Consider the following 27,951-nt stretch of genomic DNA (forward strand, 5'->3'; position numbering starts at 1 on the left):
TTGAGGCAGTACGTCATAGATAATGAGAAAATATCCCCTACTGGAAGGCCTATTTGGGGGGGTACTGTGACAATGTTGTGCCAGTGAATATAAGAAAAATCCTTTTTGGAATCAAGGAGTAGTAGTTTATCATAATGGCACTTAAAGTACATTATTGTTGATCTCTTCACTTAAGGTATTGTATCTAGAGTGTTTCAATCGATCATATGGGTTGTGTGGGATTCTATGAATATTTAAGTGCAATAAATCAAATTTAAACTGTTGAAAATGTATACATATATGGTTCATAAGATTATTCTTATGATTAATAATTAACAGTTAACGATTCTAATTAAGAAAATCTTTGTCATACTTTCTTTTGTCATTACTCCTGTATTTATGCATGTCTTAAGTTATGTAATGACAAATGCCCATTAGTTACAGGCCAATTTTGTTGGACCTCGAGTTGACCATTGGGTTAATTCATAAAGGCACATCTACCACATTAAAGTTTGACTTGAGAATGACTATTCATCGTGATACATGGAAGGAAATGCTATGATTCGTGGATTGAAGATATCATTTCAAACATGTTTATACTTCTTAGGTTATAATTCAGCATGGTCATGCATCAATTGAACTCAAACCATATATGTGGCATGTGACAACATAGGCCAAGTGAAAAAATGTAAGCCGATGTAGTCTATGCCACGTCAGCATAAGGAGCTATTATTGTGCGTAACAAAGTTGTTTTACCCTCCTCTCCCATTTCAATAATGGAGATATGAACAAATTCTACCTCTCTCCAATAACCAACTTGATGGGAGGCCATTATTTTTGTGGAGAGATAAAAGGGGATTGGGGCCCCTAGTTTCACTAAGGCAATTTCTAAACATTAGGAACTCTATGCATCTGAGTGAGTGTAGTGAGAGAATTAAGGAGAACTTAGAAGACCACCAAGCATTGTCGTCTTCGTCGGTTCATCATCGCTCACCGCCCATCGGAGAACATAAAGCATCACAAACAATCGAACAGAGATGGTGGATTTCGATCTGAATGGTGGAGGTAACTTCCACATACTCCACCACTTTTGATTTTAGTATTATAGTAGTGATTTATTGATGGTGGATGTCTATGGTGCTTACAATTGTAGCGTAATCTAGACGTCCCCTTCTATGTATCCCATTGATTCTATGTGAGGGTAAGATTTGAACATTCTTCTATTTGGAAAATCTGGGGATCCTTCTCTTTGTTTGCATGGGCACCAACTACAACGGCAACAATGACGGGTTGATGGGCCACGACCTTAAATAGGTTGTTGCATGATTGAAATCACTGCACACCAGCCTGCATTTAGGGCTCACGGAAGTCTAAACTGCACCATATTTCTCAGTTGTTCATGTTTCAATTCAGAGCTTAGAAAATGTGTCTTAGTTCCTCATGAAACTTAAAGCAAAACAAATCTATTAATAACTGCACTCAACAGGATATGGCTGGACTAGTCAATAAGATAAACAAATCCTCCATTTCTTCACTTCCATTAACAATGTATTTTCTTTAATTTGTTAGGTACTTGATCAATATATTAAAAGCTCTTATCATAAAAAAATATATATACATTAAAAGCTCCAGAGCTGATGGAACATATTAAATTAAGCCTTTTAATCTATCCCATACTAGGCAGTCCCAATCTAGCGTTAATACACTCTAAAGAGATCTTTGATGTTTAGTTCTCTTCAAAATATGGTCTTATTTGTCGTTGAAAAGCTGGGAGACTTAGGGTTTCAATGGTTATCCTAATAGCTAATGCATTTAGATGAGAAGGGCTTAGATTGGATTCAACAGATTCTATGGACGTACCGAAACCTTAATGTGAAGTCTAATGACTTCAGCTGCCATACTCTCATCTTTGCGGATGCGAAGATCGTTTTCTTTAGAGGCTTTTCCAGTGCCAGTCCATCTCAACAACGTCGATCTTTTTTAGACCCTTAGCTCATCCTAGGGCACAAATGAGCTGAGAGAGCCCGATCATCTGCTCCCCTTCCCCCTTCTTCTGCAACACTCTGCAAATTCCTCTTCTGGCTGGGGAGGGGAAACAATATCCAAATCTTAAAAAAAAAAAAATTCAAAATGAATATCTATTGAATCAGATTTAGGAGATCTATAACTTATCAATTTTATTTTGTAAGTACAATACGTACCTACAATGAGGTTAATTCACTCTTATCCCTACAGTATATGATGGGAGGAAAATTAGTGTCAGTTGGTCAAAAAGACCATTTATATCCCTAGACTCGTGTGTATTGGGGGCAAATTGGGTAAGGTTACAGGCTCCATGTAACCAATCGTGGTTACACCGAGCATTTCCCATGTATAATTCACATTCCATATTTTTAGCCAAAAACATACATATTCTTACATATAGTAACACTAAAATAGAGAGTAAAAATAATTGTAAGTTCTACGAAAAAAAAATGTAACTTATACAGGGAGTTTTACGTTATACCTACTCTTTTCTAGTCTAAAGTATAATTAGCAAAGGAGAGGGATGGGTATGTTAGTTATATACCATATGCTAGCACTCTCTGTGTTTATCATGCTTGACGTCTTATCATAGACGTTGTTAATATTGGCAAGCTCCTAAAAACTTGTTGTCAAATCAAAAAGTTTTGTTTGTAATTTATGGAACCCATCGCTAATCAAAAAGAGTAAATTGTGTCGATCAACCTCCATGATGTAATGGGTTTACAATGACAGAGTTGTAATTTATTGGACTCCACACTTAAGAGAAAAGGAAGTGTGATGTAACTGTGTGGCATATGGATGGGACAACGTACTATGGGAATGGTAGTAGTCGAACTTGGAAATTAATAAAAAAAAAAGGGGAAATTAGAATTTGGGCAGAGAGAGGGGGCAATTATGGAAAAATAAAACTAGACTTAAAGTAAGGAAAATTTATGTCTATCACTCCTGGGGTTTTAGACAATTACATCTATAACCCTTAAAATTTTATTTATTTCATAAATTTCTCTTGTATTTTGAAAGATTCTTACAAATGTACCCTTACCATTAGATGAAAACAGTTAAGTGATGATGTCATCACCCAAATATTAACTAAATAACCATAATACCCTTAATGAATGTGCTTTCATCTATTTATCCCCAACTCCAATCCATTAATTTCTCCCTCCTCTCTCACTCCTTCCTCTCGCTGCCAGAGTCCCTTCCTATTGCCGGAGTAGCTGGACAATGATGAAGTGTAAACTCTCTTCCATTATTTTTGTTCGATTGAAAAGCTTAGATGGTTGGTTGAAATTTCTCTTTTTTCTCATAGAGAACTAGGGTTTTAACAAGAGCTCAAATGAGTTACATAGCTGTTTCTTCTCTTTAATAAGTTAGTTCAATTGCGGATTCTAAGCTGCCCATAATACCCTTAATGAATGTGCTTATACATATTTACCCCCCCAACCCCAATCCATTAATTTCTGGAAAAATTACGTGATTAATCACAAATGAGTTACTGTTTACAAAATTGTCTACCCAATCTTTAATTTAGCAAATATAACCAAAGAAAAGATTGGTATTACAAAAGTAGGCAAAATAGTGCCCATTATGCCTGTTTTTTATATAGATTGAATACGCTCTGCGACTACAAAAACGACAACCCTCTTCAACATCAGCTACCTGTGTGTTTGGGTTTAAATCAAGGTTTAGTTTAAGGGACCAAAACCGATGTGGAGAAATCAATCTACGGCGATTTCGATGGCACATCTCTCTCTGCCATAGAGTTCGATACCGGTCCCTTCATCTTTACCTTGACCCTAATTTCTCCCATCTTTGACCACTCTGCTTTCTCCCAACAATGGTTCTCTCTCTTACCCCAACAACGATTCTCCCCAGCCCCATTAACGGCTGCAACTTCTTAGGGCTGAAAGATAAGCAAAAGTGAACTCAGCCCTTAATTAGGTTACCATTAGGTTAATTAAAACTAAGAATTCCTCCATGGGAAATCCTTGTGCCTGTCCCCTGTTTTTATGTTCGTTGGTGTAGAACGATGACATTGCTGAGCTTAGAATGGCTCTTGATATCAAGCTTCCTTCGTTTGAACATTGAAAGCTGTTGGGAGATTGATGACAAAGAGAAAAATAGAGAAAGACGGATGGGTGGTGGGTGAGGTACGGAATCCCTATTTTTCATCACTGAAGAGAGAAGGGTGTTCGTGGTAGGACTGAAGTGCAGACTGCTTGGCTTTTTAACATTGAAAGGAGAGAGAGGACAAGGTATCATTGGGACAGACCTGACCAACACTTGCAGAGAAGAAGATAATGCGGGCCTCCCATTAGAAGTTAATTAGGGAAAAGAGAGCTCTGTACTCCATAGTTCGGTACTTTTTTGTCCGATAAAATATGCATGATGCCTCTGCTCAACAATCCGTCTTGTCCTCTATCGGACTTTTAAAGTCTGTTGCCGCTATTGTAGTCGCATGATGAAGAGAACATTCAGATTTAAAAGGGTCGATTATGGAGACTTACGGTATCAGTATGTAGGGATGCCAAGGGAATGTATCGCAAGCTATGTTTTAGTTATTTTTGTAATACCAAACATTGCATTGGTTATATTTGTTAAAGTAAAGAATGAGTGGTCAGTTTTGTAAAATGAAACCCATTATGACTAATCGTGTAATTTTCTCTTAATTTTTCTCTCCTTTTTTTTTTTTTTTGGATAAGGATCTCTCTCCTCTGTCACTCCTTCCTCTCGTTGTCGAAATCCCCTGCTATTGCCAGATTAGCTGGACAACAACAATGAAGTATAAACCCTTTTCCATTATTTTTGTTGGATTGAAAAGCTTAGATGGGTGGTTGAAATTTCTCCTTTTTCTCAAAGAGAACTAGGGGAACTAGGGTTTCAAGAGGACCCCAAATGAGTTACAAAGCTGTTTCTTCTCTTAGATAAATTAGTTCAATGGCGGATTCTAAGCTTGGCCCGGCAATTTCACTCCTACTACTACTTCTAGCTATTCTTTTGGCAACACCAGGTAAATTAAAGTAATCCCAATTCCCATCACTCCTTATCATGTAAAGCTTTCTTCTTTTTTCCCATTTTTCTTGTGGTTTATTACGGTATAAGTGGCAAGAGTATTATGTGAAGGCATCGCAAGTGAGATCGCAACAAAGCGTAAATAGGATCATAGTATCGATGGAGAAGTCATTCAAAACGAACGAAGGGGATCGATTATTACCTAAATCTCACAAGTGCAAGACCTCGGCGATGATAGCCCTTTGCGGTCGTTCCACGCACCACGCAAGCTTTGTGTTCCCACTACGGTCAAGCTTACTCCTCCACAGTTCCAAGAACACAATAGCTTGGACCACCTCTAGGATCAAACACCAAGAGAACAAGAGAGAAGGAGAGGACGATTTTTCTAGGAGGAGGGAGAGCTCTGCGTTTTTGGCTTTGGGTTTCCTTGTGTTGTTTGATTTTGTGATCTCATGAATATTTATATTTCTCTCACAAAATCCCCATATTGCAAGCTCACATGGGATAGACACATTGAGTTACTATAAGTGACTCAATTATCTCCCAAGCAATCTTTCTCTAAATTAGGAAAGACATGGATTGTTAGGAAAATCCAATCTTGAGAGAATATTCATATTCTCTCTATTGGGTTTCCTTTTCTAACATTATGATTCTTTAGAATAAGGACAAGATGACGCTTGATGCTCCAAGGAACTCTGATTTTTTCCATTGCTTATCCCTTATAAACTTGGTTCCGCCGCTGCTTGTCCCTCTGATTTCATCAATGTCCTCATAACGTATGCGAACATACTAAACGTATTAATGAATAAAACGTTTTTTACGGATTTTTTCAATAGATATGGTAAAATTGCACATTTTATAAAATCACGTATTAAACACGAATCATCGTATTACACGTTTTAAAAAACATGGCTTTATTAAAAAAAAAGATTTTTGCCAAATGCCCATTTGTATAAAGGCATCCCTACAATTTTACAATTTTTAAGTACCCTCTACTTTTAAAACATTGGAACACGTTAGTCCAATCCGTTAGTTTGAGATGCTAGACGTTAGTTTTGGGGAATTTAATGATCAAAATACCTTTATAATATAAACCCACGAAAATTAAAGAGTAAAGTGACCAAAGTGCCCACTAAAATTAAAGAGTAAAGTGACCAAAGTGCCTCAGCTTCCCCAAATCGTTTAGGTTTGAAACTAAAAATCGAAAAAAACCTAAACAATTTTCAGATCTCTCTGAAATCCAATCGCCTTCAATAATTAGGGCACGTGTTGGATGTTAGCCAAAGAAGAATGGATTTCAGAGATGTTTGGAAATCGTTTAAGGTTTTTCGATTTTCAATTTCAAACCTAAACGATTTGGGGGATATGAGGGCAATTTGGTCACTTTGCTCTTTAATTATGGTGGGTTTTAATCATAAAGGTATTTTGGTCATTAGATTCCTTGAAACTAACGTCTAACGTCCCTGATTAACGGAAGTGTTACAATGTTTTAAAAGTAGGGGGTACTTAAAAATTGTGAAGTTGTACGGATGCATTTGTACAAATGGGTATTTTGAAGGGAGCATTTGGCAAAAATCCAAAAAAAAATAAAAGAACTGAACTTTCTTCAACTTCCTTGGCTGCGCCGTCAATGGAGTAGGCGATTTCGTTTCTTTATGAGTCGATTCAGATGCTCGTCCAGGTGCGATTCCAAGGGAGAAGAAGAGAATCAAAGAGACTTAAAATTGGTAAAACTTCATTTTATTAGAAAATCAGTTTGGGAGGTTTACCTGCAAAGAATTGATTTATAGAAAAGTCGAGAACCCGCAGGGAATCTCTCGACTGAATGTTTCAACACAACCAAGGAGAAATCGAACAAAACCAATCGTCCTTTCTTCCTCGTCTGGTGTTAAATCGTAAACCAAACTCGTAATCTCGATCTGCCGACGAACCACCTTCATTTTCTCTGTCTCAGACGACCATTGCAGTGGCCTAGAGCTCCACAAGTGCCATCTTCCTGCAGCAGCCCCTTCATCTTCTCCGTCTCCAATTGTGATTGCATCCGCCCCTTCATCTTCTCCCTCTTCGGAAGCCTTGTAGCGGCCCCATTCGAGGAGGAATCAACCCCAGACTCGTCCCTGGTTCTCCATTTCTCCTGTACAGGTAAGTCTCTTCCCAATGATCTCGTGGACTCAGGCTCTCAGCTGTGCATTTTCACTATTTCAAGTTTAATATTTAGCTCTGTTTGAAGTTACACCTTATTTGCAATATGAATATTTTTGGACCCAATCCTTTGAGGTTAGTTGTTGGATGTTGAAGGGATAACGTGTTCTTGTTGTTCTTGAATGGTCTTTGGCCACAATCCTATTTACAAACTCTGTGAGGTGAAGGCTGTGAGTCCCTTTTCTTGTAAGGTGTTGTCCCTGCAAAGCATTTGCATTGCACACTTCCATTGACAATCCCACAATATCCTTGAGCTGTAATTTAGAAATCTGGAATTCCAATGCCTTCGGTTGTTCCATTGAGGAATCAAATCATCAAACTTGGTCCAATGTGCAGATTGTAGACGATTGACGACCCTACAATTATTCTATTGTGTTGATTTCACTTGTGATATTTACCAAAAAGAAAAAAAAGATTTCACTTATATGCCATTATTTTGTTTATTAGGCGATGTACTTCTATGTTATATAGTGAATATATATACCCATATAATTGGATACAAAGCGGCTGTATTAAACATGTATTAAAGATGTACCACACTATTATCGCACGATTTATTACACCGGACCCATTTTATTGTCGTTCCCAAACTTACTAACTAAGGCTATGTTTGGTAAATGTCTGAACAGTGTTTTACCAAAAAAAAAAAGTCTGAACAGTGTTCAGAACTGTTTTTTCGTTCTTTAAGAACAAATAAACGTGATTTTCTGTTTGACTTGACGGTTCGTTTTTTTGTTCTTTTAGAACGAACCGGAGGAATAGTTGATGTAAAAAACGTTCTTTACAGACCGCGCGATTCACGAGCAAAACCCGTGAGCAAGGCTTGAAGAAAAAACGGAAACACAGATCTGGGGAAGGAAGAGCAGTGGCAGGCGAAAGTTGCAGGTCGATCTCCTCTCTCTCTCTCTCTCGCTTCCTCTCTCTGCTCTCTCTACCTCTCACTCTCTCTGTCTCGTTCTCTCTCTCTCTCGGTCGTTTGTTGGGATGAAGATCTGACTAGAGCTCTATCGATTTTTCTCCCTTGTGTCTCAGGATTTGGAGCAACATCCCTTGAAGGTTTCTGCTACAGTGGTCCTCTCTAGCACGACCCCCTCTGCAACTGAACTTGACAACAACGAAGGTGACTCTCTCTCTAATTAGGTTATCATTCTTGTGATTTTCGTTTCTGGTCTGTAGGGTTCCCAATTAGGTTTTCGATTTAATTTTTCAGGATTAGATTAGAAAATCTTGTCTTTGTTCTTCGATTTTCTCTCCTCCATGTAACTCAAGCTTGCAGGCATTTTGTTTTTCTCCTTTGCTAATTCTCTAACTGTTTGTTCTTGAAAGTGTCCAGTTTTCAATAATGTAAATTTGGTTAAATTTGTTGATTTAAACTCTCATAAATCATCTCAACTCACTTAACGGTCATGGGTTTTCGCTAATTTCTCCGTGTTTGATCTGTATCCCTCTGTGTCTGAGGCTCAAAAGTGGTTTATGAGCCCACCATCTCTAGTATTTTAGGTTTCTGGTTCTTGTCGGGTAATGCCTTTTCATTTTTAAATTTTCCTAAATAGAACTAATATCAATTGGCAGCCATGGGTCTGCGTTAGTCTTGCTGTTCTCTGTCCCAGGAACTTCTCTGCTAAACTGAGGAATATTTCAGTTAGTTTTGACCTGTGAAAGCCAAACCATGTAATTGATCACTTGGGCTATGATGTTTTTGTGTCTTTGATAATTTCTCTGTTCCTACTCTGTAGACCTGTAATCTAGTCCATGAGGATTTCTGTTAGTTCTACCATGTAAAAACTAGTCCAAGTTAATTGATCAACTGGGTTCTGTGCTATCTTTGTCTCTTTTGGGATACTGAATTGATGTTATCCATTAATTTGCCCCCTGTTTTTATTTTTATTTTAAAATTTTATGTGGGGTACAATAAGGAAAGAATGAAGAGCCTTCTCTGTAGATAGATCAGAGATGATTATGTTTTTCATGTCTCCTCAAATAATCATGTGTGAGATAATGTTGAAGTTCTCCTTTCCAATGGTAGGAAATTGCTGTACTGGAACTGATACTTTGATGCAATATGGAGTGCATGAACAAGATCCAACTGTTAGGATAATTAAGTTTTCTGGGTTTTGACATTTAAGTTAGAGATACATTGAGCTACAGAGCATTGCTAGTATGGTAGGAAATTGCACAGAGGAACTGATTTTTTTTGAAGCCCTTGTGAGAAAGTTTTGATGTGGAACCAACCCATTGAAACCCTATATTGATTCTTTTTTTGCATCCGGGCATGGAGTTTTTGAGGGCGGACGGAGACGGCGGTGGAGTTGGAAGAAAAAGCGCATCCTTGTAATTTCTTCTCTTTCTTCTCTATCCGATGAAAGCTTGAGATTGAGTTGCAGGTGTGAGGAAGATGATGAAATTTGGGGTTTTTAGTTTCAAGGGTAAAAATCAACACTGATCAAGGGTAGTTAGGGATTTAAATTTATTCAACCGGCTAACATCATCACTTAACAGCATAAAACTAACAGTAGGGACTAATTTGTCATTTTAGGGTCTAAACCAAGGAGTGATTTGAGTTTCGATTGAAAACTAGGGGGTGATCTGTAATTTGCCCTAAATAAAAAAAAGAGTTAATGATGCCATTCACTTATCTAGGAGTCTAATCATAGCGTCAAATCACATTGGATGAAGAGAGGCTCTCTTCACCCTCATGGCAGAAAACTTTCTCCTAAACTGTAAGTTTACACAAGGAATGACCAAGAATTGCAATCAACTGCATCTCAAATTGATGACACACTATCGACCACAAGCAACCCAATTCATCTTGATTCTAAAGGTCTTTTATTATTAATATTAATTTTTTTTTTTACCATAAGCTCAGCACCTCCTATGCAATATAGCTTTAATAATACAACCCAACAGTAGTAGGAAACATAGTGGATCTTTGTAGCAACACCTTGTACAAGAGGGGAGGAGACCTTCTCGAGAAATTATGTACCTTATAAAGTGTACCTGTTCTGCAGGCCCTAAAAGAGTTAGAACATGTCATTGTTTCATCTCCTTGAGGTTTAAATCCAATGGTTGTGTATGTAAGAAATAATAACCTCAAGCGTACGGATCAATCGTAGCTACTGGTCGAACTCAAGGAGATGTACGCCACTCTATTTTACTCACTTAAAAGCAATGCAAAGTGAACCAAATTAATTAAATTGTTGAACTAAACTAATAATAATTAAACTAACGCATCCTAACTCACAAGCATCTAGCGAATTGAATTGGCGTCCTAACACACAAACATCTAACTTATCAATACTAATGCGGATTCGAAGGAATAAATTACAGCCACACACCATAACCACATAAAAAAAACTAAACAAAAGAAAGAGATTAGAGAGGGAGAATGAGACTAAGAGATTAGAGATGTAAAACTCAAAGGAGCTTAAACTGGATTGAAATTGCTTGCTTCTCACACTTGAAATGGTGCTACCAAATCTGAAACTAAAATAAAAGAAAATTAAATTAAAATCTTAACCTAATGCATAATGACAATAGTAACTTAAAAATAAAATCCTAAAAGCATGATTGAATTAGAGAGATAGAGAATAAAAATGAAAATAAAATAATGGAGAATGAATATTCTTACTAGAATGGAGGGAATTAATGGAGATGAGAATACTAATAAAATAAAATTAATAGAAGAAGAAAGAGGTAGAGAATAAGAAGAAGAAAGTAGAAACTAGAATAATTAAGAGGTTAAGAAGAAGAAGAACATAAAAATAAAAAATTGATACTCCCTTCTACCAAAGTTGAAAGTGCATAAACTAATTAGGCTTTGCATGAATATAGTTGAAGAAGCTTGCACACTTGATTAATCCTTGCATGGCTTCCTCTTCCAAGTCTCTAATTCTTCTCACTAGAATTAGAAGCCTAGACTAGAAATTACACTACAAGAAATTGGTGCAACGACGGCACTTTGGGTTGAGCTATTATGGCATTTTTTACAAATGTCGTCATATATGAAGATATATCGACATTTTGTTAAAAATGCCATCATATATAAAGGTATAATGGCGTATAAGTACAAACGTCATCCTATATGAATATATAACGGCGTTTGTGTACAATCGCAGTTAAACAAATTAGTTTCCGCGGCAATTTTTTTAGGAAGCGTTTGGTTGCGTAAATCGTTTGGATGTGGTCTAATTCTAGATGGTCATTCATTTGAGTTACCATCTGTTGAATCGTAATTCTAAAAAATAAACTGTTTGGTTATCATGATTCTGTGACGTGATTCTTCTTGAAAAACTGTTTGGTAACCCTGAAACCAGTTGGATTCACCCTAAATCTATTTGAAAAACTGTTTGGTTACCCTGAGTCTATCAGTTGGATTTACCCTGAATCTACCTGAATAACTGTTTGGTTACCCTAAGTCTGTCAGTTACTAAACATTACATTTAAAAGTATAAGACATTAACCAAAAAAATACGATTACCATAATAATGTCCTCAAATAATTAATTAAATCCAATTACCACCCAACCTTATATAACCTAAAATTATTAATATGCCATTGCTATGTGTGAGTGTGAGCTTAGGTGTAGGGGCAGCAAGGGGTGGGGTTGAGTGTTTGCTCAGGAGTAGGGGCAACAAGGGGTGAGGGTGACTGTGTTAGTGTTGTGTTCAGGTGTAGGGGTAGCAAGGGGTGGGGGTGAGTGAGTGCTCCGGTATGACAACATAGAGGATATGACTCGGTATGACTCAATAGCTTTCTTTTAAGTAAAACAAAAGTTTAGATTCCCCCAAGTCTCACCCTATTCTGATGGATAAATTAGTTCACTTCAAGATAAGAAATTAAATAAGAAGCTATTGCTACACGAGAGTCGTGATGGAGTCGAACCATCATCTCCTGGTAACAAACCCAGATGCTCTTCCTTTTGAGCTAAAGACTCACCTACCTATATAAACCATGTCATAAAAACATATAAAAGCTTAACAAGAACGAAAAAAACATTTGAAGCCAACCATAATGATAACTCACGCACTTCGTTAGAGTTTAAAATCCACTAATTTAGGTGGATGTGAATTTCATTCAGCTTTTGGTTTCACAAGAGACATTAGCATCCAAGTAGTCTCTTGCAGAGGGGATAAAATAAACTTTGTTTTATAGCCTACAGAGAGATGGATAATGACACCGACCCACTGCAGTTCTCTGAATTTTTACTGTTTGGAGAATACCTACACCCAACTACACATACCCATCTCTCTCTCTCTCTCTCTCTCTCTCTCTGTGAACATAGGATAGCTAATCCATTCTCTCATTTTTTTTTTTAAGGTTTTGATCAGCTTAAGTAAGATGAAGTCCAATACATAATCATCACTAATATATTGGTTCAAGATCAGCTTGTAACCTTGTGGTCCATTAGGAGAGTCTGACCTCTCTCTTCTGCTCTACCTCTTACTGAACTGTGGAGAGCAGAAGTATATCAAGGAGGCAAATTTTGTCATGGTTTTTCAGAAATACTGTTCTAAAATTTAAATTAGCTAACAAACATTCAAATCAGTCACCAATGTTTCCAAAACCCAACAATTACCTGCAGTTGAAAAACTGGTACAAATTAGACAATCTCACTCCCCCCCAACTCGCTCTCCTTTATTGATTAATTAACAACAAATTGTTACAGGTCTAGAATGAAGTCTTTAGAAGCTGCCCTCTGAAGCCCATCCTTGCTTCTCTAACTCCAAGCGCAAGGCCTGCTATAAAGCAATTGGAAGTTCTGAATTAGATGACCAATTATGACAGGACACAAGGACAAAGCATTGTGATCTTTAAAAGATCTTCATGCATTAATACATTCTTCCTCATTACTTTATTACTCTTGGGTAACACTTCTTCTCTCACTCTGCCACATGGAGTTTTACAAGAAGCAACTGCCTACCTTTCCATGTTACAAATATAGTTCGAAAATCTCTGTACTCACAAGCATAACTCCAAACGTATCATCGACACAAACAGGAACAGAGCTAGAATGTGGGGATATAGATTTTTTCGAACTAAATACCTTAAATTGAGGATAGCTGCGATTTCGCAGCTCCTCAACACATCTCCCTTCAAATTTTCAATTATTTGTAGTTCACAGATTCAGCACAAACATCACTTTCGTGGAAGATAATAACAAGAGAGATACAAGGCAACGATGCCGAGAAGGAAAGTAATGGAAAGAAAAGAAGCGAAGATACAATACCGTCGACCCATTTGGTTGTTCGATTTCCTCTGCTCCGGCTGAAGCTGTTGCGGGTGCTCCTGCTGAGAAGCGGCGATGCGAGAACTAGGAGAGCAACCATTGTAACCATTACCATACCTACGAAAGCAGTTGCCGTGCCTTGCGAGAGGTGATGCCATAGAAGCCATGTTTGAAGCTCAGCCGCTCAGGTATGAAGAAAAGCTTCTAAACTTTACCAAAAAGAAAAGGAAAACAAAAAAAAAGCTTCTAAAAGGGAATACAACTCAAGCGCCACAAAGTAGAAAAACAAAATTCAACTAAAGTCGCTTCCTTGGATTGCAAAAATTGAAAACCTTAAAAAACAAAAGCCCTAAATCGTAGAGAGAGGGAGAAAGACAAGATAACGAGAGAGATAGAGGGACAGAGAAGAAGTCATACCTTGTTCAACGACTTTCAGGTTTCAAAGGAGCCACGGCGGCTGAAGGATCGAGTGTTTTTCCCAGAAATCTCTTCTCACGATTTTGAATTAGGACAGCCCTGAAATCCAAAAATTGAAATCTTGAAGAAAACCCTACCATCTCAATGTAGAGAGAGGGACAGAGATCAGATAGAGAGGGAGAGACAGAGACAGAGACGACGCAAGCACCTCCTTCAACGATTTGCAGGTCTTCTTCGTCGTCGAGTGTTCTTCGCATTTTTGGAAAATGACTCTTGAGTGTTCTTGCGTTTTTCAAATTAGGGAAGCCCATATGGCTGTTCAAAGTTGGACCACACTATTTATATTTAAGCTTTGAATCATCATCCATATCTGAGTTTACCTACATAGGTGAACTCAGATATGGATTGTGTTTAATTATAAAATCAGAATTATGTAATTCTGGTAATCCAATGGAATTAGGCAACCAAATAGTTTAATTTTTTTAGAATTGCTAGTCACTTGTTCTGTTGATTTACGCAACCAAACGCACCCTTAACAAGTGCCGCTGTAGCGTATCGATTGATGATGATTTAATATTTTTATTAACGGCGTTTTCAAGTAAATGCCGTTGTATGTTGCAATACAATGGCGTTTATAAATAAACGCCGTAGAAAATAATAGATTTCCAAAACATAAAAACCCAAAATTATTTTCACTTCCCCGCGCTTTCCATCTCTCTCTCAAAAACCTTTTCGTTTCCCCCGCTTTTTCCATCTCTCTCAAAGTTTTCTCAAAAATCTTTTCAAACTCCAGAGCAGCGCTCTTTTTCCTCTCTCAACCGTCAAACCTCTCTGAAATCTCTTTCAAGCGACAGAGCAACGGTGAATCAGCGACTGTTGCTAGTTGGACTGGTGATTTCGGAGATTCTCATCAGTCATACCAATTCTCGCAAGTCCCACAAGGTTTGATCTCATTCAACCCTTCTCCTCATCTTTTTTCTTACATGCTTTGATTTGCCGGAAAGGATTAGTTCTTACATACCCGTTGATAAGCTCTTCTTTTGTTTAGGGTTTCTGTAGTTAAGCTCTCTTGTTTTAAATTTTTATTTTTTTTAATCTTAAAACTTCCTTTATCTCGCTCTCTCTGTTTCTGCTTCGGTTCATTCTGTGTTTATCTATGGATTTGCGTATGTAGTTTATATATGTATGAACATGTGTTTATATTGGTGATGTGATGGTGAAAAGTGAAAACAGTAGAATTTGAGCTAATTTGGATTTGTTTTGATCAAATAAAGGTGGGACTAAAAATTCACCTCAGATCTATAATGTTAAGAACATAAACTAGACCTGCTAAAACTTTTGCTCTCTTGTGATCACCCTCAAGCTTTGGGAGATTCTCTTGCAATGCAACAAAAGCAGCAGCACATAGGACACCAATCTGCCTCATTCCCCCACCTATATGGTTTTCCGAAGTCTCTTAGCCTAAAACAGAAACAAACATATTGGTACCATCCCCTAAAGAATATAAAACATTGAACAACAAATTTACAATCATTACCTTGGTAATAAAGCTTTTTGAACCCACAATGACAGATCCAACAGGAGCCCCCAAACCTTTGGAGAGACAGACCTTATTCATGAATATGATGAACAGATAAGCATCTTTCTTTAGGTTAGATTAATAACATGAAACACTTAGCATGACATAATTTTTGTATGAGTTTACAGATGATGAAGTTCGGGATAAATCACAATTGAAAGAAAAAAAAAAAAAAAGTGTCTGTCATTTGGACCATGTAGATTGAAAAATTGAGAAGTCAGCATGTAGGTAAAACCATACCGAAACTGAATCTGCAGCTTGCACAAGTCTATTAACAGGAACCCCAAGTGCCTGGCAGAAACTTAAAAAAGTCATCAATCTGCCTATTCGATACCAAAACAAATAACAGTATTAGAGGTAACTCTAAAAGAAGATGATTCAAGTTCTTTCACCCGCAGAAACTTTTTCTTTTCTATGCTAAAGGTCCTAAGCTATCAACAAATAGAAGTCTTAATAAGTATTCATCTTAAATAATTTAGCACCAAAAATCGATGTATTCATCTTTTCCTTCTTCAAAATCGAAATCAAAACCTATAGGCAAAAACAAATAAGACAAAAGGACCACACCAAATGGCACAAAATTTCAAGAAGTTCAATAATATAACTCTAGTGCTTCTGGCCATTATGCTCATATTCTAGTAATCTAGTCAAACACTCAATGAAAATACTTTCAGCATGGATTCTAGTCCCCAGTCAAGTGTGAGCAATAATTCCAACTACAATTAAGTTAGATCATTATCACCTAGGTCAAGCCTTGGATTGCATGTTTTCTCTAAGCTCAAGATATAAGATAAAGCAGAGGAGGAGCTGGGAAAAGGGCCCCCAGAATTACTACCACAATTTCAACAATATAATATAGAGAGATCTACCAACTCTATGTTGGAAAAGAGTCTGCAAGAGAATGATTAATTAATTCTAACAATCAACATACGGATGTGCCAAGATACATGAGATAATTTCCTCAGCAATACATTCAAACCAGAGCCCGATTTAATCAGCTATTGGAACCACCCTCAATAACAGATACTCAATATCTAAGTCATCAGCAATCTTAGGGCCTCAAAGGAGAGCCAAAGCTATGCACTTTTTGGAGCCACACTCTGCTAAACACCAAACAAGATGTATAATCCTTCTATTATGATCATGACAAAACGGACTCAATAAGAAGTATCACACAAAAATCATCAAATTGAACTTCGTGACACTCATAGAAAGGGGGCATCAAATTGTGGGGAAAAAACCCTTGAGAAACAGGATAAGATATAGCAACCACTCTCCAATATCCAAGGATATTTCCACATAGGATGCCCAATGAACTACTTGGTTAATCATCTTGGAGACACATGAGTCTTTCTTTTTAATCAATTAACAAATAGAAACAGATATAACCAAGGTGAAGTAATACCAGATTTTGTCAGTCATATCAAAATAATGTTAAGAACATAAACTAGACCTCCCACCCTCCCTCAGAAAGCAACAGAGACATGAGACTAGCAGAGTTTCAGAACCTCAGATCTATAGAACAGAAAGAAAAGAAGAGAAAGAAACACAGAAATCACTCTAAAAATTCACAAATGAAAGAGAAAGAGAAGTGGAAGAGGTTTGTGATGGTGGGAAGCATGGGATTTGTAGAACAATAAAGCACGACATGGGAATTAAAATATTGAAGGGGAAAAAAGGGAATCAAAATTGGAATCAATTAAAAAAAAAAGAAAAAGAAAGAAAGTACCTCCATTTTAAGATCAGCATCTTTAATATTCAAAATGATAAGAGTTCCAAAATGGGTAAACAAGGAAAACAGGGGAAACATATATTTTTATGACTACCACTGACCACAAAGTCTTCAGGCTAGATCTATTAAACCCTCAAACCTCTCTAAAATCTCTTTCAAACGACAGAGCAGCGGTGAATCGGTGAGTGGTGCTAGTTATTTGACAAGTTATGAGCATAGTTCCTTGGATAATTAAGTCTCTTCTTTGTCTCTATAGCTTGCATTCTATGTACGGAATGTATTCATTTTTGGAGTAAGAGTTTGGTTGTCAGTTGGTTGGATTTTTTTTTTCCCCCTTTTTTTCTGTCTGTTTGTACGTTGTAATGTTGTATTTTGATTGATCAACTCGGAATGAGCATGGTGACTGTGTTATCTTCTTATGTACAGTTTTGAAGTTTCTCTAAGAAGGGCATGTGCTAAATTCGTGTTTTTACTTCTAGTCTTTGGAAAATCTCTTCATATTTAAAATATGGGATGCAAAGTAAATGGAAGCTACCCAAGGAGAGAGCCATCCAACCTCTGGACAATTGGTTCCCTTTCTCAATCATTATTTGTATGAACTTTAATCCCGATCAAACTTGAGGCTTGTGTGTATAAATAGATTCCAACTTGCAAGAGTTCAACTCACTAATCTCTCCCCTCCTGGGGGTTGAACTATTTGAATAATTGTCTTACTATTTTTATCTCCCATTTTTGTTAGAACAATTCTCTTATTATCTTTGATTCGGATCAAACTTAAGCTGGGAGAGATTGCAGCTGATGCCCTGGGCAACCCTCTGCAATGGACTTGGATGCTCATTTTCGCTTGCCTTTGATTCTTATCAACAAATTCGCATTTTTGAGTCATTAATTAAAATCCTCATTCCTAATCTTTCCTCTCTACAGCTAAGGTAGGGGAGCAACAGGCCCCGACTTTGTCTCCTGCTAAGAGCTCCACCTCTCTTCACTGGGAAAAAAGGTTAGTTGCTAATCTCTCTCACGCTCTCTCTCTCTTGCATTTGATCAATTTTCAAAGACTTTTGTAGTTTAAATCTTATTTGTTTTCTACTCATTATGTATTGATCTGCTTAATTTCATTCCTTAAGATTTTCTTTGGTTTATTGTTACTAATTAGGTTAGTATGATTTTGAGTTTCGATTCTGCCATTTCCAATGTCTAGCTATCCTGTGAATGAGGTTCCTGTGCAAGGATGGTTTTATGTGGAGAAAATTACTATTTTTGGGGTCATTCGTCTATACATCATGTGACATTTTCTTCTGTAATGCCTTGTTTGCTGTACAATAAAGTCTACAAATTATAAAGTACAAGACTACCTAAAAGATGCTATGCACTTCCCCACTGTCCACAGAAAATTGGTAATGGTTTCGTGGTGGAAAAAAACCTGCCACGACGATTTGTATTTCTTCTCCTTCACCCATTAAAATGACGCTTTAACCTAGCATCCATGGAAACAGAAAAATTTCATTGTTGAGATGATAACATATTTCAAACTTCATCTTGAAAAAAACTCACTCTTAAAAAAGGAAGGGAAGGGATATCAGGTGGTAGGGAGATTACTTGTTCTGGATTGGATTTGACATGCTTAGAGGTACCTTGTGAAAGCTTTCTTTTACTTGCTTCATGGGCTGCTTCTTCATTTCTGCCTGCAAATTTTCATTAGCTTGAGAATGCATTGAAGGTTGTGGTTGTGATGGAAGATGATCCTAGAATCCATAGTTACAATTACCCCTCTGAATTCCAATTTCCCAGGCTCTAATACAAACAATCCAAGCACACCCTAAGAGTCTTTCAGAAATAAATTGTTATTATGGTCAGCCAACTTCTACAGGGACTAGTAGTCTTTCAGAAATAGAGGGTTATTATGGTCAGCCAACTTCTACAGGGACTAGGAGTCTTTCAGAAATAGAGGGTTACTATGGTCATTTGACTTCTACAGGGACTAGTACTTATGCATGTTAGGAATTTGTTGACAAACCTAGCATTAGAATATAATTTATTCTTTGCATTCAACCAAGAGTGAAGTACAGAGGCATGCTTCCAACAGCATTCTCACCTGACCTAAGTTTTTTTTGTGTGCTAAGCAGCTCCAACCTCTGTTGAACAGAGTCAAAGAGATAGGACAGAACTACAGCAAAACTCCCACACAAGTTCTCTCTTTAACTCAACTTTTTCACCATTATTTTAGACACCTGGAAAGGGAAAAAAAATATTGATTAAATAAAAAAGGATCCCTCTCTTCATGCTAAGTATAAGAGCTAACATTCCAAAACATTTTGAGTTGAAGCTTTATGTGTAATTCATTTTTTGTGGATCTTTGTTCAGACCCTTCTTTCCCCAAACTTAAGCTCCTAGACACTGAAATCAACAAGAAAAAGATGCCTCTTCTTTTCCTACAAAAAATGATTAATTAGAAAGGAATAAGATTACATGTACTATAACCAAAGCAGAAGCTATGCTCCTCTGCCAGTGCCAAGCACAAAGATCAAGAAGGAAAAAAAATTCACAAAGCAAAAAGGGCTACAAACTCCTGGAGGAATGTGATCCCAATACAAAGTCTAGCCAGCCACCTCTTGTCTTCACTGAATTTGGCCTCTCTTGGAGCGAAATCTTCACTAGAGCGGCCGAGCAACCAATGTGTTATATCAACATTAGAAATTCTCCAAGGGTTGTTTTTACTCCCTAGCAATGGGAAGACAGTACATCTTCCCATTGCTTTCCTTTTTTGGTCAATGACATATATGCATATTTCCTTCTCATTTGAGTGTCATGGTTGGTAGAAGGAATCTATATAAATGAAAAGAAACTGATTTCTGATCTGCAGGTGTGCATGCTGTAATTTCTTTTTCTCTTCATGGTTCATATGGATGGCCTCATTAATATGAAAGCCTCTCCTATATCAGTTTTCAGTTAGTTCTATCATCATCATCTGTTCTAATTTTCAATTAAGTGTTTCCAGTTATATTTTCCACTCTTTCATGCATGAAGGGTGTGACCTTGTATGGATTGATACTTCGATGCAATTAAGTTTTCTGGGTTTTTGACATTAAGTTATGTTGGAGATTGATAGATATGATTGAGAGAGCTTCAGATCGAGTATATATGTATAATACATACACCTTAGAGAGTCACAGACCAAGAAGCCAGCAACCATTACATCTTCTTGAGTTGAGTCTGATCGAGTTGATGAGTGAGCGAGTGAGTGAGAGAGATGATAAGATTCCAATACAGTAGTAGTAGAGCAAGTAGTAGCAATGCAGCAAGAATTCTGAGGATTCAAAATTTGGGCAGCTTTTAGACACCCCTTCTAGGCAGGGCAGCAAGAATTAAAACTCTACTATGGGTAGGCAGACAGGCCTTGTAGGAAGAGTGCTTGGGGCTACAACAGTTCAAAGAGACACAACAGTTGCAGAGCTGTCCACGAAGCAACTTATTAAGTTAGGACCTGAAAATGATGATCTTCAGGTACCTTTGCCACTGCTGTCGTATTCTTTTGGAAACCTCGACTATAAAACCTCATGGTAATATGCTTTAAATCAAAGGGCTATAATCAGCCCTAGCTAAATTCCAAGATCGTGGGGCAGAGGAGCTCGCCAGCACAGAGAGAGAGACTGATGTGCGTGTGTGGGTTGTGTAAGTCCAGGTGTATGTGTGTTGCTGCCCAAGTGGCTGCGAGAGTGTGTGTGTCTTTGGGTGTTTATGTGGCTGTCCATTAGGCTGTGTGTATGAGTGTGTGTGTGTTTGTGGTGTTTGGGTGCTTGGTTGAGGTTCAAGTGGCCTCAGCCACAGCTACTGCCACAGCTACTAACTAAAAAGAAAAGTAAGAAAGAAGAGAAAAAAAAGGAAATAATAAGGAGAAGAGGAGGCAATGCTATTACTTGTGTTTATGTTTGCGCGTGTGTGCATGTGTGTTCTTGTGTGTATGTGTGTGGTTGCCATGTCCTAGTAAGTTGTGAGTGTGGTTGTGTGCATGTTTGGTTGAGATCCCAAAGGTATTGGAAAGAAAAGAAAAGAAGGGAAAAGAAGAAAGAGAGAAAAAAAAGGAAGAAGATGAAGAAGAATAGAAAAGAAAAATAAGAAATGCTAGGGAGAAGATGAGAGACCCATTGTAAGGTTTAGTAGGTTTGGGGTGGCGTGAGTGATGGGGACTTTCAATAAAAATTAAGATATAAGTATATGCTTGATGTTGGTCTTGTAAGATTTGTCTATATGTGAAGGTAACATTTCTCAATTTAGAGAGTTGTTATGTTTTCAAAGTGTTATATTGATCAAGATACTCCCTCATTGCTCATGCAAGGCTGCTACCGTGATAAATGGGTTTAATAGTGTTGTTTGAACTGTTTGTTTAGGGAACACCTTGTATGACTGGAATGGTTGGAGTAGTATATTATGACAATAGAGCATGTATATTGCTGAATTTTATACTTAACTATTAGAAAACTTGTTTTAGTATAATTTTTTTCTTTCTCATTCATTCCCTTTTCTCCTTGTGAAATTGCTTGGTTTTGGGCTTGTGTTGAAAACTCAGTTACTAGCAATTGCTTTCAATAGTTTCCAAGTCCCATATTTTTTGTGCTCTTTTCGTATTTGAATGGAATGAGTTAGTTGATTTGAGTTATTATGCTTTTCAAATCTTTTTTTTTTTTGCAGGGATCCAAACTTGTGACCTTCATTTGCACAGCTCACAACAACTCTCAAGCCCTTCTAGCAGCTTGTCATCCCTTCACATCCAGACCAACAAAGTCCTCTGCCACAGGATATTTCAGTGAACTCTACACCTTAGAAAGAGTCTTAGCTTCCCATATATACATTACCCATTTGCTGATCATTTTTGCTTATTAGATGTTATTACATGACCTTATGGTTCAATGTCAAATGGATTTATGAGTTCAATTAGATTCATGTTGTTATTAAGCTTTTTATCATGATGTTGTGACCTAGAATGAAAAGATTTTTTCTTTTTAGAATGTATCTGATGTAAACTTTTGGCTTTCTTATTCTAACCACAAGTTAGTTGATATATCATTGTTTTGAAATGTTTATCTCTTACATTAACAAACTCAGCAATGGTTGAAAATTGTACCTTTCCTTGACTATTTTTAGTTCTGTTCTCTTCTTTCACTTTGCTACTGTCAGTCAAGTGTAGAGGCTTAACTATTTATGTATGAATGGATTTCTGATTGCACTGGGATTCTTAATCGATGAGTTCTTTTAGGTAGCCTCATCCTCACAATCTTCAAATCCCAAATAACTATGGAAATGTTGCTAGCTGTTGATACCCACGATTCAGACTTCCCTCTTTCTTTTTCTTTTTCATGTTTTACATAGTGAACAATCATTGGGAAGCTTACTTGTTTTTTTTTTTGGGGTAAGGGGAAGCTTACTTGATACTTAATAGGTTATGATAGTCTACATATGAAAATATTGAATTTCTTGGTTTGACTTGTGCCTTGGTAGGGAAAGATAGATTGACGGGTTTGGCTATTGAGGCAGTAAAGAAAGCTCTTCAAATGGCTCAAGTCAATGTTAATGATGTAGACTTTACCCTGCTGTGCAAATCTACTCCGGACGATATTTTTGGCAATGCTCCTCAGGTACATCCACATGATATAAGAATTTTGAAATGCTGAGGTTAAAGTAATCATCTTTGTAAGATGAGGCAATTATAATTGTACTGTGGCTGCAAAACATGTTTTCATTTAATTATGAGTGAAGGGCTAAGTACTTTATAAGAGTAATATTTCATTGTTAGTATAAAGAAGTGTGATGGTAGGTGATAAGGATCCAATTAAAACTCTATTTCTTGTTAGTTCATAAATTTCATTTTCTCTGTATTATGCCATGCTTAGCTTAATATTGTGTTTCATTTATCATTCTTTTAGACTTGATATAACTAATGAGGAACAAGTTAGTTTATATAGTTGAGACCAACTTTTCAAGAGACATATTCATTTTTAACCTATTATTATACTTAATTGACCATCCATACTTGTGATATTGTTTGTCTAATCATTAATAAGTATTTGTGTTGGATCTCATACTACCTAATGTGCTTCATGTTTCTGTACCAGAGCATTCATTGTAACTTACCATCTCATGACAGTTCTAGAGATATACCATCAATTATTAGATTAGAATCCCCTCAAGTGTGTTAAGGCATCAGTTAGACCTGAGCATCTCAAACTCAGAATTCTTTTTAGATGATCTGTGATGAATTTTGAATTTGTGCATAAAAGGACACGTTGTTTCAGTCTATTGATTTGGATAATTACTTGCTCAAGTCCTTGTTTCTACCTATTGCTTATAAATGGGTCAGATTTGAGTTTGATTTGGATTATTGATCGCTTAATCTCTGTTTCAGTCCATTGCTTTTTAAATGTATCAGACTTTAACATGACTTGGATATATTTACTTAAATCTCTTATTTTATCCCATCTCTGTGGATGCGCACTTCGAATCTGAAATGGGTAGGGTATTTGGTGAGGTATATCTCTGTTTTATATATGAATTTGATTTGGATATAAAAATAGGTGACATGATGAATCTATTATCTTTGAAACAGGTTAATGGATTGAATATATAAATAATTTTTTTTAAAAAAAAAAAAAATACATATAGCTGCGTTTTACTACAAACGCCGCTAAAAGTATAAACTCAACACCCATAACAGTACTTTTTTAAATGCCGTTGTAATACACTTTTTTCGGCGTTTATTGAAAAATGCTGCAAAAAATAGAAATTCAATACCTATCACGACACTTACAAAAACGCCGTTGTATTATTTTTCCTGGCATTTATTAAAAAACGTCGCGAAAAAGGTATATACACAGACACACAAAAAAACGCCGTTGTACAAAAACGGCGGTACCTTTGCCAACATTTTAGCGGCACAAATTATAAATGCCGTTAGATCCTATGGCGGCATTTTTTGGACTTATAGCGGCGTTTAAAAACGCCGTCGTAGGCCCAATTTCTTGTAGTGAAAGCTTTAAAACTAAACTAAAATTAAATTATTACAACCCAATTGAAGACATAAATTTAAAGCATGAATCAAAAACATTACAACCATGAAATTGAAATCATAAAATCAAACTAGAACTTAGAAAGTCAAAAACTAGAAAAAGAAAAGAAGAAATTTCACTAATGAATTGAACAATTTTACAAGAGAATGCTAAGGGGTATTTATAGGGGGAAGGAGAGGAGAAGAGATAAGAGAAGAGAGGGAGGGAGGCTTCCAACGATTTTGGGGCTTCTCTCCCTCTAAAAATCATGGAGAATGGAGTGGGGTGGAGAGAATCTTTCCCAAAAATTTGATTATCTTCTCTCTTTCCCTCTACAATAAGGCTTGATCCCCAAGAAAAAAATAAAAAATAGAAACTAAGAGAGATAAGAATCCTAGTTACATAAACCTTCTATTTTTCAAAAGTAACTTTCTAATTCTAAACTTGTGCTTCCTTAGCTTTGTAGGTGTCTTCTCCAAGCAATGAGATCAAGGCATCTTTGACTTTTCAACCTTCCAAGGATGAGGGAATCTTCTCTAAAAGCAATTTATCCATAGTAAAATTCTAAAAGTGCCCTTGAAAAGTTGGAGGAGAGAGAAAGTGATGACTAGGCTTCCACTCAACAAATAATACAATACCCATCATGTCCTCTAAAAAAACTTGTTTGCAAGAAATAATAACCACAAGTGTACGGATCAATCGTAGCGACGGGTCGAACTCAAGGAGATGTACGCCACCCTATTTTACTCACTTTAAAGCAATACAAAGTGAACCAAATTAAAGTGTTAAATTAAACTAATTAAACTAACGAAAATTAACGCATCCTAACTCATAAGCATCTAGCAAATTGAATTGGTGTCCTAACACACAAGCATCTAACCTATCAATACTAACGCGGCTTCGAAGGAATAATTTGTAGCCACATACCATAACCACATAAAAAACTAAACAAAAGAAAGAGATTAGAGAGGGAGAATGAGACTAAGAGATTAGAGATGTAAAACCCGAAGGGGCTTGAACCGGATTGAAATTGCTTATTTCTCACACTTGAAATGACACTACCAAATCTAAAATTAAAACATAAATAATTAAATTAAAATCCTAAAATAATGCATGATAATAATAGTAACTAAAAAATAAAATCCTAAAAGCATGATTGAATTAGAGAGATAAAGAATGAGAATGAAAATAAAAATAATGGAGAATGAATATTCCTACTAGAATGGAGGGAATTAATGAAGATGAGAATACTAATAAAATAAAATTAATAGAAGAAGAAAGAGCTAGAGAATAAGAAGAAGAAATTAGAAACTAGAAGAATTAAGAGGTTAAAAAGAAGAAGATCATAAAAAAAAAAATTGATACTCCCTTCTACCAAAGTTGAAAGTGTATGAACTAATTAGGCTTTGCATGAATATAGTTGAAGAAGCTTGAACATTTGATTAATCCTTGCATGGCTTCCTCTTCCAAGTCTCTAATTATTCTCACTAGAATTAAAAGCCTAGACTAGAAAGCTTTAAAACTAAACTAGAATTAAATTATTACAACTCAATTGAAGACATAAAATTAAAACATGAATCAAAATCATTATATCCATGGAATTGAAATCATAAAATCAAACTAGAATTTAGAAAGCCAAAAACTAGAAGAAGAAAAGAAGAAATTTCACTAATGAATTGAACAACTTTACAAGAAAATGCTTAGGGGTATTTATGGGGGGAAGGAGAAGAGAAGAGATAAGAGAAGAGAGGGAGGGAGGCTTCCAACGATTTTGGGGCTTCTCTCCCTCTAAAAATCGTGGAGAATGGAGTAGGGTGGAGAGAATCTTTCCCAAAAATTTGATTCTCTTCTCTCTTTCCCTTTACAATAAGGCTTGATTCCCAAGAAAAAAATAAAAAATAGAAAATAAGAGAGATAAGAATCCTAGTTACATAAACCTTCTATTTTTCAAAAAATAACCTTCTAATTCTAAACTTGTGCTTCCTTATCTTTGTAGGTGTCTTCTCCAAGCAATGAGATCAAGGCATTTTTGACTTTTCAACCTTCCAAGGATGAGAGAATCTTCTCTAAAAGCAATCTATCCATAGTAAAATTCCAAAAATGCCCTTGGAAAGTTGGAGGAGAGAGAAAGTGATGACTAGGCTTCCACTCAACAAATAATGCAATACCCATCATATCCTCTAAAAATCGTGGAGCCTTGTGTGAGAGGAGAGATTTTAGGAGAGAGAGATGAAAAAGAGAAAGAGATAAAATAGAAAAGAATAAAAAAATAAAAAAATAAAGGCACATAGAAGGGAGTTAGGGATATGGGAGTTAGTTAGGGATTAGAGGTGGGAAGGTGAGGTGGCATAAGAGAAAAGGAAAGAATTTAGTGGAGGGAATAGGAAAGACAAGAGAAACGTGAGAGAGATGGGTGTGTGTGAGATGAGAGACCGTGAATGGGAATTGAGTTGGAAGAGAGAGAAAAAATAGGAGAGAGGGAAAGAGAATTCTGAGTGGAATGGATTATCTCTTCTTTTTTTTTTTTTTAATTTCTTTTTCCTCCTATCTCTCCTACTATTTCTCCTTTCTTTCTTGTGCAAATCCCATCTTGGTCGATCCTTACTTGCAGCCCACTTTCTAGTCAAACTTATAATTTGAATATGAAATTCCTCCTTTGTCCTTGGTTGCTTCAGTGAGAATTATTCCCATCCTACCCTTGGTCACATGTGAACAGGTGTAGGTCCCATGTGGCTTTTCTCTCTCCTCCAATAGTGAAGAATGCAAAAAGAGGGTAAATGCTTGAGAGGATCTCAACCCTTGATCATAATTGTCTTCCTTGATGCCAAATATAACTCTCCAAAAATTCAGACTAGCCCGGGCTTGCGTTTCGGCTCATTTCTGGCCTATTATTCTTTTACGGCCCAGAAATGATAATTGCTCGCATGGAGGCCTAAAAGGATGCAAAATTGAATTCTATTATGTCCACCTTGTTCAAAATTTAGCTCTGAACATAGCCATGCAAAAACATTGGGTAGCTTTACGTGTAAATTTGGAGATGTAGCCCCCGATAGTCCTGAATAGCAATAAATAACCCAAAAACTTGAAAAGCACAAGAAAGCACCGAATAACTCTGTCCAGTGTGGTAAAATGTATGCTTTATGCCCTAAGATTTCACACATAAATGTGCTCATCAGGTTGAAAGCCAAAGACTGGCTGTTGCTATCCCACCGTAAGTAATCCTTCCATTCAAACTCTTATTTTGCATTTAATTTTTTGTCCTTGTCCAAATGATGGCCATTTACCAGTAACAACCATTGCTAGCAATTGGACCTAGGACAAGCTCTTTATGCTAATTGGCCGAAGAACATTCTCTTTCCCAAACTTCTCTTCTATCTTGTTGAAAGCACCTCTCTTTAAAAAGAGTTCAGTTGATTTGGAATCAATAACTTCATGATTTTTTGTAAATTCTTTTTTTGAATTCTTTTAAGAGTTTGGGCATTTCAATATTGCTTCGTCAGGGGAAGAGAGTTTGCTGTGAAGCAGGACATTGAGCGGTGAATGGCAGAAGATAGTGGTGGATCTGGAAATGGGTTTGGGTTGAGGTGTGAAGGGGGTTCGCCTTTGCTTGACGAGGGAGCTCTTGCGTCCTGCAGAGGTTCTGAGAAGTTGGGTATCGATGAGTCTTTGTCAAGGTTGAGTGTGGGGGACCCTCATGTTCCTGCAAGCCGGTTTGGTCAGCCTGAGGTGGCCCCTGGGACGC

At 36.8% G+C, this 27,951-nt stretch overlaps 2 long non-coding RNA genes across 2 annotated transcripts; one reads left to right on the forward strand and one right to left on the reverse strand.

Annotated features, from left to right (window-relative positions):
- Nucleotides 1–1,927: 1,927 nt before the first annotated feature.
- Nucleotides 1,928–15,761, reverse strand: LOC122641505. The gene is made up of 3 exons (XR_006329919.1): nucleotides 15,681–15,761; nucleotides 15,188–15,470; nucleotides 1,928–1,939 (listed from the first exon to the last, which is right to left on the reverse strand). It is a non-coding gene; the product is annotated as an uncharacterized LOC122641505 (long non-coding RNA).
- LOC122641506 lies at nucleotides 10,177–27,431 on the forward strand. Its single transcript, XR_006329920.1, has 3 exons — nucleotides 10,177–10,283; nucleotides 14,745–14,752; nucleotides 27,394–27,431. It is a non-coding gene; the product is annotated as an uncharacterized LOC122641506 (long non-coding RNA).
- Nucleotides 27,432–27,951: the final 520 nt, after the last annotated feature.

The sequence above is a fragment of the Telopea speciosissima genome, chromosome 10, assembly GCF_018873765.1.
Source record: "Telopea speciosissima isolate NSW1024214 ecotype Mountain lineage chromosome 10, Tspe_v1, whole genome shotgun sequence".
Taxonomy (NCBI): Eukaryota; Viridiplantae; Streptophyta; class Magnoliopsida; order Proteales; family Proteaceae; genus Telopea; species Telopea speciosissima.